The sequence below is a fragment of the Anas acuta genome, chromosome 6 (genome assembly GCF_963932015.1).
Source record: "Anas acuta chromosome 6, bAnaAcu1.1, whole genome shotgun sequence".
Taxonomy (NCBI): domain Eukaryota; kingdom Metazoa; phylum Chordata; class Aves; order Anseriformes; family Anatidae; genus Anas; species Anas acuta.
Genome location: NC_088984.1, coordinates 19,833,608 through 19,850,740, shown reverse-complemented (window position 1 = coordinate 19,850,740; position 17,133 = coordinate 19,833,608). Strand labels below are relative to the sequence as shown.

Here is a 17,133-nt window from a genome sequence, read left to right as displayed (position 1 = left end):
AGACACAATTTTCTCCTGGGGCATTCCTACTGGCTGTAAAACAGCACTCAATTTACTAAGGTATGTGCAACATCTACCATATGCTACAGTTAACCCAAGGGCCAGATTTTTAGGAGTTCATTCTACGAAACTGAGGCTGCAACGGGGAAAAAGAAAAAAAAAAAAAGCCAAACTGTCATAAGACTAGCAACCGGATTCTTGGAGGAAGGTGGCAGACTGGAAATGAATTTGTGATGTTGGGTAACTCTCTGGAAGCCTGAAGGATCTGGCCCCACCTGTGAGACAAACTCTCCTCTTTGGACATGTGGCCTCCTTGCACATGCTGTGTGGAGGCTGGAGCTGGAAACTGTCAGCTTTCTGGCATGCGAAGTGTCAGGCAGTGGCGTGCACTGGCAGCCAGATCCCATCCGTCTTGCCAGGCACGGAGCTAGTAGAAAGGGATACTCCAACATGGAAAATCTTTCATCTTACTTGGCAGCTGGTATCCTTATACACCTCATGGCTGTGCTTACTCCACTGAGACTCTACTAGAGAAAGCTTTATTTTAGCATGCTCTGTTTACTAACACCTTTTCAAACCCTAGTGTAAATGAAGCTGTTAGAAGTTTGCAGTCATTCGCTGGTTAAAATGACCTCTAGCATAAAGCCCAGAGTCTCACTTGACAAGCTAACACGTGATAAAGCACAGGCTGTCATCACACATGAACAAAAGCAGTTACTGGGTGATGGTTCACCATTTAAGTGCCACATTAGGAATAATTATGACCGGATGAAGTATATTTGTTTTTAAATAATCGATATGTTTTCAAACACTGTTGTTGGCAGAGCAATTTGTATTCTGATGTGTTTTAATGTGAGACATCTGAAACACAAGTGGTTTCAAACTCCTTCCTTCTCCCTTCAGCTAGCCTGCTCTTCTCTAATGGCTTGTCGTAGCCTCCTGCCCTTGTCCCTCACCCTGTGCAATAGAAAGCAGCCCAGAAAAGAACTGATCTCCCCATGGAAAAAGCACAAATGTGCCTCAGAAATTCAAGTATCTAAAGCTCAATTTGACAAGTTTTTTTTACGCAGGTCTCTCCTGACACTTTGAGGCTTCACAAAATTTATTGCATAATACCTACATACTGGCAGAACCGCCTGTAACCTTTATGCCTGATATGTTACATGGACTGTAGGAAGAAAGAGCAGAGGCTCTGGATCAGACTTTGTTGCTGCAGGAGGCTAAAGCAACATCTGTTGAGTCAGCCCTGCTGAGAATCCAGCCCAGAGGTCTTGGGGCAGGTACAACTTCCTTCGGTGCCCTGGGAGGAGGCTGGACAGCTTTTCCCCTGACACATAGCTGTACAGGTCATAGCAAGCAGGACTTGAAGGAGAGTCCCAGCCTTGTAAATTCATGTCTGAAATTCATCATCAGACAGGTGCTACTTCAGTATTTTATATAACTGCAATTGATTGATTGCCAGTTCTTTTGAGGCATTTAATACATTTGCAAAAGATGAGGCCAAGAGCTTATTTTTTTCATCTGTCCCAGAACAAGCCAATAACTTGGCAGCTGAATCAGACCCAGGGCTCAATTCATCTGTCAGCAGTCAGTGCAAGGTATTTCAGAAGAGTATGTGAGACCTCTGCAGCTGTCAGATGATGGAAACAATTTGTCTTCCACTCTCCCCCTACACATGCTTTAGATTTCTTCCTAATCTGCTGGAGATTTTATGAATCCCCCCAAAGCTTAACACCCTTCAGACAGCCTTATCCATAGTTACAACTCTGGATATTTGTTATCCAGTGACACTGACTATCATTTGTCAGCTTTCATCGTTCTCCTCATGACAGTGAATGCAAAGGTTATATTAGGTGTCCAGTGTAGAGGCTCATTACTTTTGTATCCCCATCCTTTAATTTAATTGAATGTTGCCTTGTTCTCATCTACAGACATAATACAGGTGGAAAGCTTCAAGATAGTTCATAATATATTTTTTATCTCCCATGCTCTTATTTATCTTTGCATTAAAGCAAACAATCCTTAGCTTTTTTAATTTGTCTGCATAGGGGAGTTTTTTCCATTCCCTTGATTGATCATCGTTTTCTGATCACCACCTCTTCCAGAAACCACTCTAATGAGCTCAGTGGTATCCTTTCTGACATGGAATTACAAAGACCACACAGATGATGCTGCAGTGTCAACATAAACAATGCCAATGTATATATTGTAAATATAAACAAAGCAATGATTTTTCCTATCACAGGGTATCTGCCATTCTTTTCTTTCCCTGTAATGACTTGTTTGCTCTTTTGGCCACAGATAACCCATTGAGGATCCTACAGTGATGCTTCATTTTAAGTTTTAAATTAGTTTGGACTCCTATGGGACATATGATTAGTTTAATTTTTCCCTTCCAATCTACAGTAGATGGCATATCTCAGACTGAAAAGTTATTTGGTCCTATGCTGTCTGTTCTGTTTAATCTGGGGAATTTAAAAGAGACCAGGATAGGTGAAGCATAATTTTAAAAAATTGCCTCTCTCTTCATAACCTGTGTTTTATTTTCCTGGATAATTTCCTAAATGACAGTCTTACAATTCAGTCAGATAATTTCAGCTTCTTTCTATTGCTGAAGCAAATTGGGATGATAAAAAATAAACATCAGTTTCCTTAATACTTTTTTTCCCCACACTTATGCTACAGTTTCTTAGTATTAAAATACAAGAAAGTTATGGGTTTGGGGGTGTTGTTGGATAAGTTTTTAAAGCAGTTTTAATATATTATTTCGTGGCAATATAGAATAAGCCCGTTTGCTGCAGTTTTTTTAAAACCTTATTTAAAATTTATTTAGGGACCCCAGCAAGTCAAGTATATTTGATTGAGGGTAATTCAACCTTTCTTAAAAAGCAAATGGCAAATAACTCCTTAATAGTTACCTAAATTGAACATAACGAAGTTGCTTTATTAATATATTCATAAAAATATTTTGATGATTTGGGTACCACCAAATTATCTGTGCATATTCTCCCTTTTGATACTTCCTGGACACATCAGCCTTGGCCAGTCTTCAGTAATGCTTATGTGAACAATGCTTATGTGAACAAGATTTCCTTGAAGCCAAGAATTAAGTGTTTTTCTCTACCCAGAATGAAGAATTCTGGAGCACTTCTCATCATGAATACACTATGAAGTAGTCGTAAAACAGGGTTAGCAGGGCTGCCTAACAGCTGGCCATATAAGTAGTTGTGTTGGAGGACTGAATTCCTTAACACCATTCATTCATTCTGGTTTTCAAAAAATTACTTTGGTTTTTAATTTCAAGCATGTCCCACCGCCCTCCCCCCCTCGCCCACCAAACCCAAAATTTAGGGAGTCTTAAATGCTTGAACCCACTTATTTCTGTGTACAGAAGAAAATCTGTAAAAGCATAGAAAAACACTTACTTAAGATGTGAGGATAAGAATGGGGACCAGAACTAGCCTGAGAACCAAGAAATAAGAATTCATATCCTTATGTCTGCTGAAGAAACACAGTGTGGTCTTAAGCAAATCATTTCACATTGCTGTGGTTCTGCTTCCTCTCCAGCTGTAAAATGGATATTTTTAGTCTGCAGGACAGGAAAAAATCATGAAAATACAGTAATTAACATTTCCACAGCAAATAGACATTGTGGTTGTATATATAAAGCTGGCAGAGATCTTCAACTGACTGTCACCAAGATTATTGGTAATTAGGCTTAAACTTTGGATCCCATGTGCATCCAAACCAGCGTGGTCTGGACAGAGTTGAGGCATTGGTTCTAGCTCAGTCTCTGACATTTTCAGAGGAGACAGGACCTGGCAGCTCAGCTCTTCTACATTCTTAATCCACCCCTGCGACCTGCCAGGACAGCCCTTAGTTGTCCTTCTCTGACTGGCAATCTGCTCCGTAGGTTTGACCTCCTACAATATTAGCCCCATGTAGTAACTCATAACCTTCAGTCGTACAAGGTTCATTGATAGCAGTGGCAGCTATCTAGGATATGTGTTAGAAGCAGCGTTACACCAAATGAAATTGATGCAAATAAAGCCCCCACGTTCCTCCAGAAGCACACACTCTGGTTATGTCTGTGCTTACCTTCCTTGTAAGCTGGATCTACTGATTGCCTTGGAGGAGCAAACTCCTGACACTGCCCAGCGGCAATCAGCTCCTGAGAAGAACAGCTCCTTGTGCAAGCCAGTTATTACCTGGTCTAAACCAGTTTAGAAAGGGATCTTTCTGCAGCCAAAACTAGGATGTTTGTGCATGCCTAAGTGCTCAGACCAAGGAGACCAAGGATGATGATATAGCAGCTGTGATTTTGAGTGCCTCAGTGAGCTTAGTAACCAGAAGCAACTGGGACGGTGATAGTAAGTAACATTGGGAGGTCTCTTTGTCTGGTGCTTCTCTTACAAGTATTTTAGGGGTGATAAGGGGTAATCCCCCCGCACATCTTCCTCCGGAGATCTCTAGAAAGGTGGTGTTAGTTCTGTTGTCACTCCTGAGCCTTCCATGTTTGCATCTCCACTGGCTGATGCTTGTCAGAACTGACACCAAACAAAGTGAGTTTGAATCAAATATAGCTCCTTCAGAAGGAGCTGTTTCACATTCTTCCCTTTTTTCTTCCTCACAGACTTCCTGCACCACCTGCAGGCAATGCGGTTGTTGGCATCAATGCCAGAAGTCACTTGGGAGCCTAATTTGCAAAACTGATGCTGTTTCTCTGTAAGATGTCAAATATGCATCAACAAACAGCTGCTTGTTTGCTGTGATCAGCCCTGTGGCTTTGAGCACCTTTCGTGCTGTCCATGGTATAAAAATGGTATAATTGAATTATAAAGAAGGGTAATGGGATGGCAGTGAAGGAGATGCCGTTTATGAATTAGATCCCTCATTCCAAGGTTTTTTGAATATGGAGCAGCTGCCTATGGTGTTGGTTTTCCTCATAGGATGAATTGTCTTTCTATTAGTTAGCAATGATTTCTGTAGTGATATGGAGTGGCTGGACAAATAGACTCAACTGCAACCTAACTACAGCTTGCTGCAAATTAAGGTCCCTCAAACAGGCATCTCTCAGAACCAGGTCCTTCCTGGCCAGTGAAGAGGGCAGGGAAGGCTGCCCTTCAATGTGCAGGACATATCTCTGAAAGCTGGACTGAAAAAAAAACCCACACACATGAAACTTCTATCTGGTTAATGATACTTACTTTCTTAGAAGCTTTCTTGCTCACCTTGCTTGATTCTCCTTTTTAAAATGTGTTAAAACAGGAAAAGCTAAAGTTTGACTTCAAATTCCACTTGTGACACTGTCTTTGGGTCCTGCACCAGTTGTATGCCACACACAAATGGAAGTAACTTCAGTGATGATTTTTTACCAGTAATGTATTGATACCAAGTTTATATCTATTTTCTAAATATCTTAGCAGGAAGCAACACTGACCTTTTGACATATATTTAAATGGGAAACCAGTTATAGTTAATCTTCCCTTTCTCTATATTCTTCAAGGACAAATATACTTTAGATGTTATTTAGCATACCTTAGCATCACTTCAACTTCTTGTCTGTTCACTTGGTTTCTTGATTTGTAGGAATAGTGTTTGTTTTTCATGTGTGATAAAACTGTCTCAGATTTGATCATCATGTCAAAAACTCCAGAGATACAATACTGGTCCCAGATGGATTATTTGTTTGTCAGTAATTTGAAAGAAAATTGCTATTAAAAATAAGACTTGGGTACAAATTGATGAGATGGTATATCAGCCAGTATCTCTGTGTCTCTATATACCTGTGTCTGTGTAATGCTTTATGGCAACCTGGACAGTTCTTTGTAAGTCACGGTACAGAAGACATGTGGGTACTAATAATTTGGGATTCTATTAGCATTCTTCACCCAGACACAATGTGCTGCAAATGTTAATTAGGTCTCATTGTGCCCCTTTAGTTTAGCTCACTACTGTGAAATCAATTCCAATATACCATAAAGAGCTATTTATAAAGAAGTAGTTTAAGCCACTATTGTTTTAATCTTTTGTTCTAACCATGAGTTAGCACTTCCTCACTGAAGTATTCATACATTGACATGCATCCACTTGCACTAATGCTCATACATCAAGGTGAAAATAGACTCCAGGAATAAAACTGAATAGCTAACCTTGAATTCTTGATGCAGATAGCCTCTGTATTTTCAGAAGTGTGAATTTCTCCTGTTTACTGACAGGTTCTTACAAACATATTTAATTGGCCATGTTATAATGCATATTCAGGGTCTTTTTAAAATGCACATTACTGACAATATAATACAGTAACTCATGTGCTTTATTACACGTATCTATCTTTTGCAAGATCTATGGAGAATATCAATGCTCTCATGGTTGGATATAAATGTTCTTTTGGAGCTGACAAACATTCTTTTATTTGCAAGCAATTAGAGGCGCTGGATTGCCATATTGGTCATACAGTTCATACATGAATATGTACCAAGGACACCTATGGTAATTCATGGGTGTACTAAAGGCTGTATTTTCCTGATGACAGAAACATTAGTCATCTTCAATAGATGCAAGATTGAACCTTATTATCTATGTGTTAAAAACCCAATGTTTTTAGCTGATTATGTATCTGAGTAAGAGCAGGAACCTAATGCCACTTGGGTAAAAGGAAAAAAATCTCCTGCTGACTTGAATGTTCAAGGTTATTATGTCCTACAATGGCAAACTGCTGTTTAAGGAAAATGATGCTCTATTTTCCAGTATAAAATGAGCTCATTGATCTCAATGTAGATACATAAACTACAATTGTATTTGACTTGAAAATTGCTTAACATAATGTTAGGAAATTCTCTGTATCTTCTCTTCCATGGCATTGCAATATTGGATCTATATTCACTGTCTGATATTTTTAATTAGTATCTAATTTCACCAGGGCAGATTGTAATACAGATATGAAATGGAGGATACTGCTGGGAAGAGCTAGTAAAAACACAGGGATGTGAACAATGTTGTCTCATAATCATGGGTCAGTTCCTCTTACATCTTTCCTTTTGAATTAGCTTTCACAAGGAGTAACTTCTGTGGTGCTGAGAAGCCTACATGCATGTTTAAGGGGAACTTACACCGTGTTCTGAGCAGCTGGTTATCCTGAAGGAACAGAACCTTCCAGGGTATTTGAGATGGAACCTACAACATGACATGTTTGAAATGGCACTTCATCCATTTATAAAAAGAAGGGGAGAGTTTTCCTATTCTTTTCACACTGAAGCCTTCAAAATTACTGCTTGACAGGTCTGACCTGTGGTCAACTGCACTACTTGCATTAGGAAATCTATCTGAAATGTGTTTATTTTAGAAGTTACTTGCTAGAAAGAGACTGAGTAGGAGCACAGAGGGTACCAGACCTCACTCTCCCTCCCGACAAAGACTGAGAGAACTAGCCAATGCACAGCAGATTTGTAAAGCAGGATATGCAATAGAAAAGGCAAAGAAGAGTGTTGTGTTAATGCATCCTTTGAAGCACTGCCACATTTCTTTTTAGGATATTCCTGAGAGAGCAGTATATGAAGCAGCAGTTTGACTCTCATGGCTGAAGATATTCCTCCTACAAATTTTAAGCTAGGATTAGACTGCACCTTTCAACAAGTAAAAGTTTTTGGGGTAAGGGCTAGTGCTATTACCTCTGTGCTTAAGTATTTTCCAGCTTTTCTGCTTTTTTGATGAAACTTTGTTTTTGGTGAGTAATTATGAAAGAAACGGAAATATTGGCTGGAAAGTTCCTTTTAATTGCAAAATTAAAATTGAGTAATTGAGGTACACTGATGTCTCACTGAACACTGCTCTATTACTCATGTGGGTCTTCACACACAATGCATGTTATCTTCTTACTCCATATTAGTTGCTTGAGTAAAACATTACCAAGCTATTTCTGGTTCATCTGAAATTAATAAGCTGGAACTACACTAATGACCATGGTCTAGAGTTGGACCACCATTTTTCAAGACACCCCCAGCAGCAGCTATTTTGTGACTGCAGGTCACATTCCCTGTCTCCATATAGGAGTACTTGCTGACTTGCACCTGGAACACTGATGTGCATGGGAAGTCAGAGCTGCATTTGCACAAACTTCCCTGTGGGCTGGCATTTTCTGTTCAGCTTAGGAACAGACAGTGTGGTATCAACTACTTCCTTCCAATTTGTAGTGTAAAAGGACTGTGTTAGGTGCTAAGACAGGAGTTCTTGAATTCTGCTTCCTTTCATGGGAATCAAAACACGATAAATCATTGCTTACATTCTGTAATACGTACTTTTGCTAACATAGAAATATTTCTTGCAAAGGCACATAATTTGACCTTTTCAGAAACATTGTTCTAATTTTGTTGGTGCAAACTTCTATACAACATCCACTTTACAGGATGGGATCTAAAGGACAAGGACTGACAGGAGGATAAATTTGTTCCTTTGGCTGCAGATACTGCTGATGTTACTGCTTATCAAGAATTATCTGTCTTTTTTACAGCCCACTAGAAAGTTTCCTGAAGAACTGTACTTCACTAAATTAATAATGAAAACTACACAACAGAGAAATAACAACCACTTGCATGCACTGTCAGGTAGAGGTTTACATTACATGGTCTAAAGGAGGGCCTCTTGCAAATACAATACTTCAACCAACCAAACAAACAAAAAAACACATGCTGCTTTTTGCTGCTTTTACCTGAATTTACTCAGTGTGAATTCAGTTTTCAGCTATAGTTTGGAAAGAAGATGGAGGCCCCAGTTCTTTCAAAATAAATAAATAAATTAAAAATCCTCAAGAAATCTGCATTCAGCTGCATGCATACTCTCTTGTTCTTTGGGTTCTTTCAGCCAAATCTGTTCCTCTATATGGACCTAGCATTAGTCCAAATTGTTGCCTCAAATCTGGAGGACAGCATTTTCTGCAGTCTTTCTGTCTCTACATATTTTTTTAGCCAACAGCTTGTGAACTGGGATGACCTTTTCTATTGGTTTTAGGTATATAAAGTGGATAATCATAGCAGAGGGAGACAAAAAAAATCAATTTGGTGAGCAAGTCCATTCTCCTTTAAGGACAGACTGCAGTCCTAGTGATGGATGTATCAGATTAAATTGTCACTATAATTTGATTTTGCCAGACATCTGCAAAAGTGATTTATTTAGGTAAGGGTAAGTGTAGAAAGGGCAGTAGCAGCTCTCTCCAAAAATATCATCTCTCTTAAAATCATCTTTCCTTGTGGATGTTTTCATTCTTTCCTGAAACAGTTAAAATATTTTAATTATCAGTGGAACTGCAAAGGTTCGGTGTCTCTATATATCCACCATAAGAAGTACCTAATCAAGAGCAGGAAGACAAAATAAGAGATAGAAATTACAGTTAATCAGGACATAGACAATTAGGGATCAAGTAACACCACATAATTCTTCTAGGTTGGTTGATCATTTGTTAGTATGACAGAAGAAAAAATGTCCACCTTTTAAATTTGAATGATGTTTTCCAACAAAAGCTCACTTTATCTGTGAATTCATTACCAGAGACATACGGGTTGATCAAAGCATAGGCAACAAGGACATTTGAGACAGAGAGGAGAAGTGTATCACTGTCTCCTTGGCATGTTACTGTGGATCAAGTAGGACCAAATCAGTTAAAACTCTAGGAGCATGCAGTCAAAAGCTTGCCCAAGCAATCGCAGGGGTAATGATGTTAACTGCCAGGAAATACGTGATTTGCACTTTGTGATGGCTGCATCAACTGGTGAACTACTTGCTATTGCAGAAGGCAAGAAAAATATTTTTTGAATTTTCACTCTGTGATTTCAAAGATCATGCATTAAAAAATCTGAATGATTTGCACGTAGGTACTCTTGTGATAAAGTATTCTATCCACTGCACTGTAAGAACTGGTATTTTGCCAGTATCCAAATAACAGGCCTTATTGATTAGAGATTTGTCTCATACCGTTTTGTGCAGCTATAGCTTTGAGACCACCTGCTTTTAACTGCATGGAGCCTTCATCTGAACACAGAGCTGGGAGCCAACCTTCAGCTCCTGTCTCAGCATTAAGTCTATAAATTTTAGCACTTTATTTTCTGTTAAAATCTGAAGAACCCACTGAAAAAAACTTTTCCACAAAGGCTGTAATACAGATATGATACGAATTTTGAACTGCTGGAATAAGGTTAGTAGAAAACAAGGAGTATTAGTGATTTTTTTTCAGAAAAAGACCAGGGTCAAAAACCAATAAAAAATAAAGTTGATGGAATGAAGGATTCTGAAATGCAACAATAAAATACTGTGATAGTTAAGAGATTGGGTAGGTCCTTCTTTTCTTCCTTTTATGTAGCTATAGACGTTTGTTAAAATTGCAGTGCTTTTGAAAAATACTGTGGTATATTTGACCACCAAAGCAATCTTTTTTTTTTTTTTTTATTTTTAAGATTTCATAGGAGTTACTTGTTGGCATAATGACATTGCAGAGAGGTTACATGGATGTTTTTTGTGGCATATAATAATTATATCAAGGCATTTCTTACAGTAAAAGTCATAAACAGACTCAAAACTTCCAACGCAAAGAAAGACAGGGAACATAATTTTCGGACCTGGAATTTCATTAAAAGGTGCTATTTCATTCTCAGGACCTATTTCAATAGCTTATCACTTCAAGTGTTATGTGGTCCACAATTTCTACTTTCAGATAGGGATTTTATTAAGTCTCCAAGTAATGAAAATATATATAAATTTCAGCTCCATCATTCTAATTTAATTAGTTGCTTTGCCAAGGGACTGTTGGTACAATGTGAGAATATCACAGCCCTGCTCTGCTCAGTAGTGTTGGGATGGAAGGCTTTCCCACTCCAGGAATGCCTGGTGCAATGCTGACACCTCTGTCTCAAAGAGGCTGAATGAATGGCATCCAGCCAAGGAAACCCAATGGGGGCCAAATGAAGCCTTGTGACGCCCTAAGCAGTAGCTCCCATGACCATTGGTGTATCTCATCACATTGTACCACAGGACAATGAATCCACTTAATGTTTTGCTCACTTGCCAGTGTCTCGGATTGCTCCCTCCCCACTAAGATAGGAGGAATGGGCTTTCCTGGGAGACAGTGGGTGTCTGATATCCAGCCCTCTGGGCTCCGTGGACTCTTTGAAGTTTGAAAGCAGGCTCTGCATTGGAGTATCTTTTTGAAGAGGAAAACAAAGTATTAGAGATATTTTAAACAAATCACTCTTCATACCAAATGTTGTACCTGAAGACAGATAAACTGAGGAAGGATTTCATTTTTGGTATGCCAGCATGGTAGTGGGGTGGCTTTTTTTACATTTCCAAAGAGCTTTGCAAAACAACTATTCAATCCTTGAGAGTGGTGGTTCAGAAGGTGATGAGGCAATTTCAGTAACCTGCAATTTCTCATAGTGTCTTAATGTTAACAATCGATCTGATTTTGCAATTCTCTTACAAAAAAAAGTTTTTTGCTTTTTTTTTTTTTTTTTAAACTGCATTGTATACCAACCACATTACATTGTACATTCATTATGTGTACTTATATGCACAAGGGAATTAAACTGTTGTGAATAAATAAACTGAAACTTTGATCAAGTAACTTTTGTAAGACTTGGTTGAAAGATGTAGAATTTTGTCCTTTCTGATTAAAAGAAAATGTTTTAGACAGTAGTTCTCAGCACTCAAATTCTGCTGTTAATCTCTAACTCATTTTTAAAGATAAATGCCTGGAAAGACAAGGAATGATAATTTAACAGCAGGTAAGATGATAAGAATGTGATAACGAATATAAATAAGTGAAATAGTGGTGGACTGAACAAACATGGAGAGAAACTTTTTGTTGGCAAGTTATTTCTGCCTGCCCTTCCCACCTCACCTGGTCATGTTCCAGAACTTCGAAGAGACAAGTATAGCTACCAACTGTCTGAATTCCAGCATGTGGCAAGAATCTTTAAAGATGTGACTGTAATTACACAACCAACCACTGAATTTTTCAGTTTGATCACAGTGAAGAACTACAGCACATCTAGTACAAATGTTAACCTGCATCAGCTTCTCTTCACATTCTATAGCACCTGTGAAGTCAAGGAGAACTTCTTTGACTGTAGGTCCTACCAACAGCTCCTATCCCTTGGCAGCTGGAACTCCCAACAGACAAAGCAGACTTAAATTGAAACCACAGGATTTCCAGGGCACTGAGTGCACCACCAGGCAAGGTCCCCTTGCAGAGGTTTTGCTGTCTGTGCTCAAGGCCAGCTCCAATACAGCCTGGACCAGATTCCTGTGAGAACAGTGAGGAGCATCTGGAGCCTCTGCTCCTGCATCTAACCTCAAGCCTTTGCCTAAACTGCATTGTAGATTAGCCTGTGCCAGGCTTGTTCTTCCTCATCTCTTGCCTTGCTGCCTGGGCTTCCTAGCTTTGCCTTGGACCTGCCCTGTCCCTGCAGACTCACCTGGTGGTCATCAGACCATTGGCCATTCCTGGCTGCCATCCCTGGGCCTACCCCCTCGCTTGGCCAGATCCTGCCAGATCCTGCCTACTGGGCCGCTGCTGCCCCTGCTGCCTCTCAGCACCCGTGGGCCTGGCTCACCTGCCCTCATGGATTTGCCCAGCCCAGACACCTTCCAAAAATGCTTTAAATCTTGGAATACATCTAATGTTAAAAGCAAAACAAGATTCTCCCTTGCATGCTCCTAAATGTGTGTGTACTTCCCCTTCAATCTGTGATAAAGCCCATATAAAGCCCATGGGAAAAGTAATCAAAGTACATGGAAGAGTAAGGAGTGGTACTGTTGTAAAGCAATGGCAGGATAAAGATACAAGATCCTATCTTGTACAGAACACTGATACTGATGGAAAGAATTAAGAAGGCTTTTGTACATACAGGCTAGCTTCAGTTCTGGAGCAGAATCACTAAAATTCTGGCAAATACATGTAAGGATTGACTATTTGGAGTTTAAGCTCCTTAAACGATTGAGGGAAAAGGATAATTGGCACCTGTGAGGCACAGAAGCCTGACAGCAAGGCGGGAAGCAGCAATGTTGTCAGGGCTGCAGGATATAGAGTTAGTGGCTCTGGAACAACAGCAGGCTCTGTACAGCAAAAATGATCTCTGTAGTGAATTTATGACTTTTAATATGTAGCAAAATTATTTAGTGCTCTTCCTAGGCTCATCTTTGGAAAGCAGCCTAGGCTAAGGGCTGAGAGGTCAGAGCTGGAGTGCCAGTTCCATGAAAAACGGTCTCCTTGTAGGTAAGGGAGTGCTTCCATCCCTGAGTGTCCCTGCTTCTGATCAGTGTCTATCTCCAAGTTTCCATGTCTGCTTCAGAACTGAAGAAGTTGTGACCTAAAAAACTTCTCTTTCCTCTTCGTCTCCCCAACAATATCAATTAGAATGATGTGAGATATTCCTCCCTCCCGTAGCCTTGTTTCTGGGAGTATAAAGATATATATATAAGCTATATTCTAACAAAACGTCACTAACTCTGTAGTGAGTATAAGTAGCAGAAAGATGTAGACATCCACCTGCTAAAAATAATTTAAGCTTCTGCAAATTGCTTAGACAGCTGAACTTCCAAGCAAAGTGTAGGCGAGAGTGGGAATTAAAAATTAATGTACAAATCTAGAAACTGGCAATCTGCAAGTGAGATAGGCCCTTTTGCCTCTGTGATTATAGGCTGTATCTAGCCCTGTCATCTGGTTGAGTGAGTGTCAGCTGCTTTAAAATTAGTTCATTGTCTTCTTGCAGTTTGGGGCTGCTGTTAAATGATGCTTTGTGGCAGTCTCAGCAGAGGTACTGGAGACTGATGAGGTGATGGAGTTTGAGATCGTGTTGTCTCTGCAGCCTGGGGAAGCCTGCTGTCTGTCCGTGGTAATTGTCTTGTTCCATCATCCGTCTAGCATCCATGCTAGTCAGCTTGGCAACTTTCGGGGGGCACAAGGTTAAAAATGCTTCAAAACTTGAGAAAACAGGCTCTTTCTGTTATGATATCTCTCATTTGAAAGTAATAGTCCTTTAGATTTGTCTGGCTGGCTTCTACAAAAGAACTTCTAATTCATCAAGCGAATGGAAATGTCACCTGAATGTTGCTGAGGAATATGAGATCAGCACTAATACAAATCAATACTGGTTACTTTCCTGATTCATAATGTGTGTGTCAGATTGCAATTCCCCTGGCTGAAGGCAGTCTGCCGGATATGTTTAGCTAGTAGCACACAGTCATTGTGGGATCTCCAGAATATAAGATTTCCATTTAAAAGTAATAGTGAATTTTGAAACCTGAGACTCATTCAGAGATCTCATGTTGTCATTAGTGTGTACAGGTGTTGGGTACATGGTTGGATATGTTTTGTGAGAAAACAGACCTAATGGTGTTGGTAGCTGAACAGCACTATTTCCAGCTCAGGGTCCATGACATCAGGGGCAGTTTCCTGAAGTGTCTCATCATTCATAAGATGATGCTTCTTTTGTTGTACTGATGCCAGGGAGCATAAAAACACCCTGGCTGAGTCCTGGACTTCTTGTGAGGCACCTTTAGATTCTCTGTGAATATAACTATCAAATTACTTTTCGTCTTTTCTTTTTTTTTGGGGGGGAGGAGGGGTAAAAAAATTAAACAGATTTAAATTCTTTCTCCTGCTTTTTGACTAGATTATATACCAGTGCTTCACAGAAGTTACACAGTTGAATAAATGCTTTGTCAGAATTTGTCAGAGCAGCTTTGAAGACGATTAGTACTATCTGCAGTAAAAATGTAAATTTAAACAAACAAAACCAAAACTATTTTATTCTTATTGTGGAAAAATCTTCTGTGAGCTTGGAGTCGTTAATTCACTTTATAGCCCAGAATCTAAGACCCTTATTAAGTCTTATTTTTTGATTTAAAGCATTCAGCAGACAACATCGGACTCTAAAAAAGAGCATTTTCTGATTTATATGTAGATAAGTATACATATACTGCTGTTTAATTGTTCAATATAGCATTCAGACAGTAAACAGTGTCAGGGAATATCAATAAATAGGATACAATAAGTGTGAAGATAAACCTTTTCTATTGTTTGCTCCATTAAAATGGAAGCATTTTACAGCAGCAGAAGAAATATGTATTGCAAATATTGTAACTCCTACATATTTGTGTTTACTTATTACTCTGTTTCAAGCAGCAAAAAATGCTCTTATATAACTTTGGGAGTACATCTGTGGGAGAGACAACAAAAAACCCTGTATGTATTATCACTTGTTAGGAGTCTTGGGAGAATTAATGAGAAAGAACTGGTAATTATTTTTAGTCTGACAAAGCAGCAAAGCAAATACTCCTTTCCCTTCTCATTATTAAAGGCCACTATGTTTCTGCCTATTAGAGAAAAACTGTGAGGTGTAAAAGCAGGTTCAAAGCCTGTCTGGTCTTCCTTAACCATGTTATTAATAGATTCTTGGAATACAGGCAGTTATCTGCTTGCTGAAAACCTTGTAGCAGGCAAAGGAGTTCCTGCCCTTCAGCTGGGGAGGCATAAGTGATCATGCCCATTCTAGTGCTTCAACTTCCTTTCTGGACAACATTTACAAATAAAAAGGTATTTTTAAAATTTGCAGGTGATACCCGGAACCTTCTTGTATGGCTTAGAGATTAAAAATGATATTTAGTGATTCTCAGCTGAAATATCACTGCTGCAGTTGATAAGGAAAATTCATTTGTTCTGCTTGCTCTGTGTCAGGGGATTTGGTGATCTTGCCTCAGCTCTGCAATGAAACAATACTTACATCTCATTCTGTAGCATCTGGTCTCCCTCCTTTCTGGGTTTGGAGCCATTATGTTCCTTTCACTGTCTCTGGCTGGAGTGGTAACCCTGGCTGTCATCTCTGATATCTACGACGATTTATTTCCATTTTTGTCTGTTTCAAAGCAGCATTCATTCCTAGGGAGGTTTTCTATTTCTTTGTTGTTTCGCATATCCCCCATTTTTTTTTTTCTGCCTCCAGCTTCCCCTGTTATTAGTATTCCAGTTTGGAGTTTTTTGTGAAAAATGTCTGTAGGTTACCAACAATGATTCATTGTTAGAACTGCTAAATTATAGTCTGCACTATTAAGTAACAGGATATGGCATCAATGGAACAGAATGTGATGCTGTCACTATAGTCCCTTTCAGTACGGATGGTATTACTTTAAAAAGACTTTCAGCTATCTTGTTGAATTGGAAGAAAAAGACACCAACTTTACTGTGACATGCTCAGACTTGTGCCACACAAATTGCAACCTAGAATGTTTATCCAGCTAAACGACTCTGACTTTGTCAATCAGCTGCTTAGCTGAGATACTCCTCTAGCATATCTGTTCCAGGAAATTGAGAATATTAAATTATATATTTTTGCCACCAACATACACAAGCCTATGAAGGATTTTACCAGTGCCTTTTTTTCTCGTCACCAAGCTACTCTTTTTGTTTTCACTGAAGTTGTGTCTGTGGCGCATCACAAACCTCCACAGTAAATCTGACACAGAAGCTGCAATGAGGCCCATATAAAATTTTACTAGCTCTATTGTTTGCTTTTTAAATCCACACATAGCCTATGATTTTTATTTTTTTTTTTCTCTAACATTTTACAGATCAGCACTTTGTTGTCTAAAAACAAAGTTGACGTTGGGTTGGGATCTTGTTCCAGAATTGGTAGGTGCAGCTGGGCACCTCCTGTCCCCAATTGTTCTAATGGCCTTAATCGTATAAGCTCTGTTCTTCAGGTATATTTTTGGCAATTACAGTTCACATTTTGCTCAAGACAGTTTTTTTTTTTTTTTTTTAATCTAATCTTTATTTAAGTACCCACCTCTTGTTTTTGTCCAGTCATGGAAGCAAAGGCTTTCCCAGCATTTATTTGTTTTCTATATGTTAGGTATTGTTCTCATTCATGCTACTACTGTCAGGACCACCTGCAAGTCATCCTTGATTTTGAGCTTTGACGAGCTCCTTCCTGCAGGGCTGTGCTGGTTCTCAGCCCTGTGTGGAATATCAGACTGTTTTCCATTGTCTACGCATTCCTCCTGAACAACTTCAGTTGCTTCAGTGTGCCAGCCCGCTAGCCGAGATTTTGGACTCCTGAAAGACTTGGAATGAAGTTTTTGTTC

At 39.3% G+C, this 17,133-nt stretch overlaps 1 protein-coding gene across 1 annotated transcript in view; it reads left to right on the top strand.

Moving 5' to 3' along the window:
• STK39 (serine/threonine kinase 39) overlaps positions 1–17,133 on the top strand; it is a 127,308-nt gene that overhangs the window by 13,594 nt on the left and 96,581 nt on the right. The window lies entirely within an intron of this gene.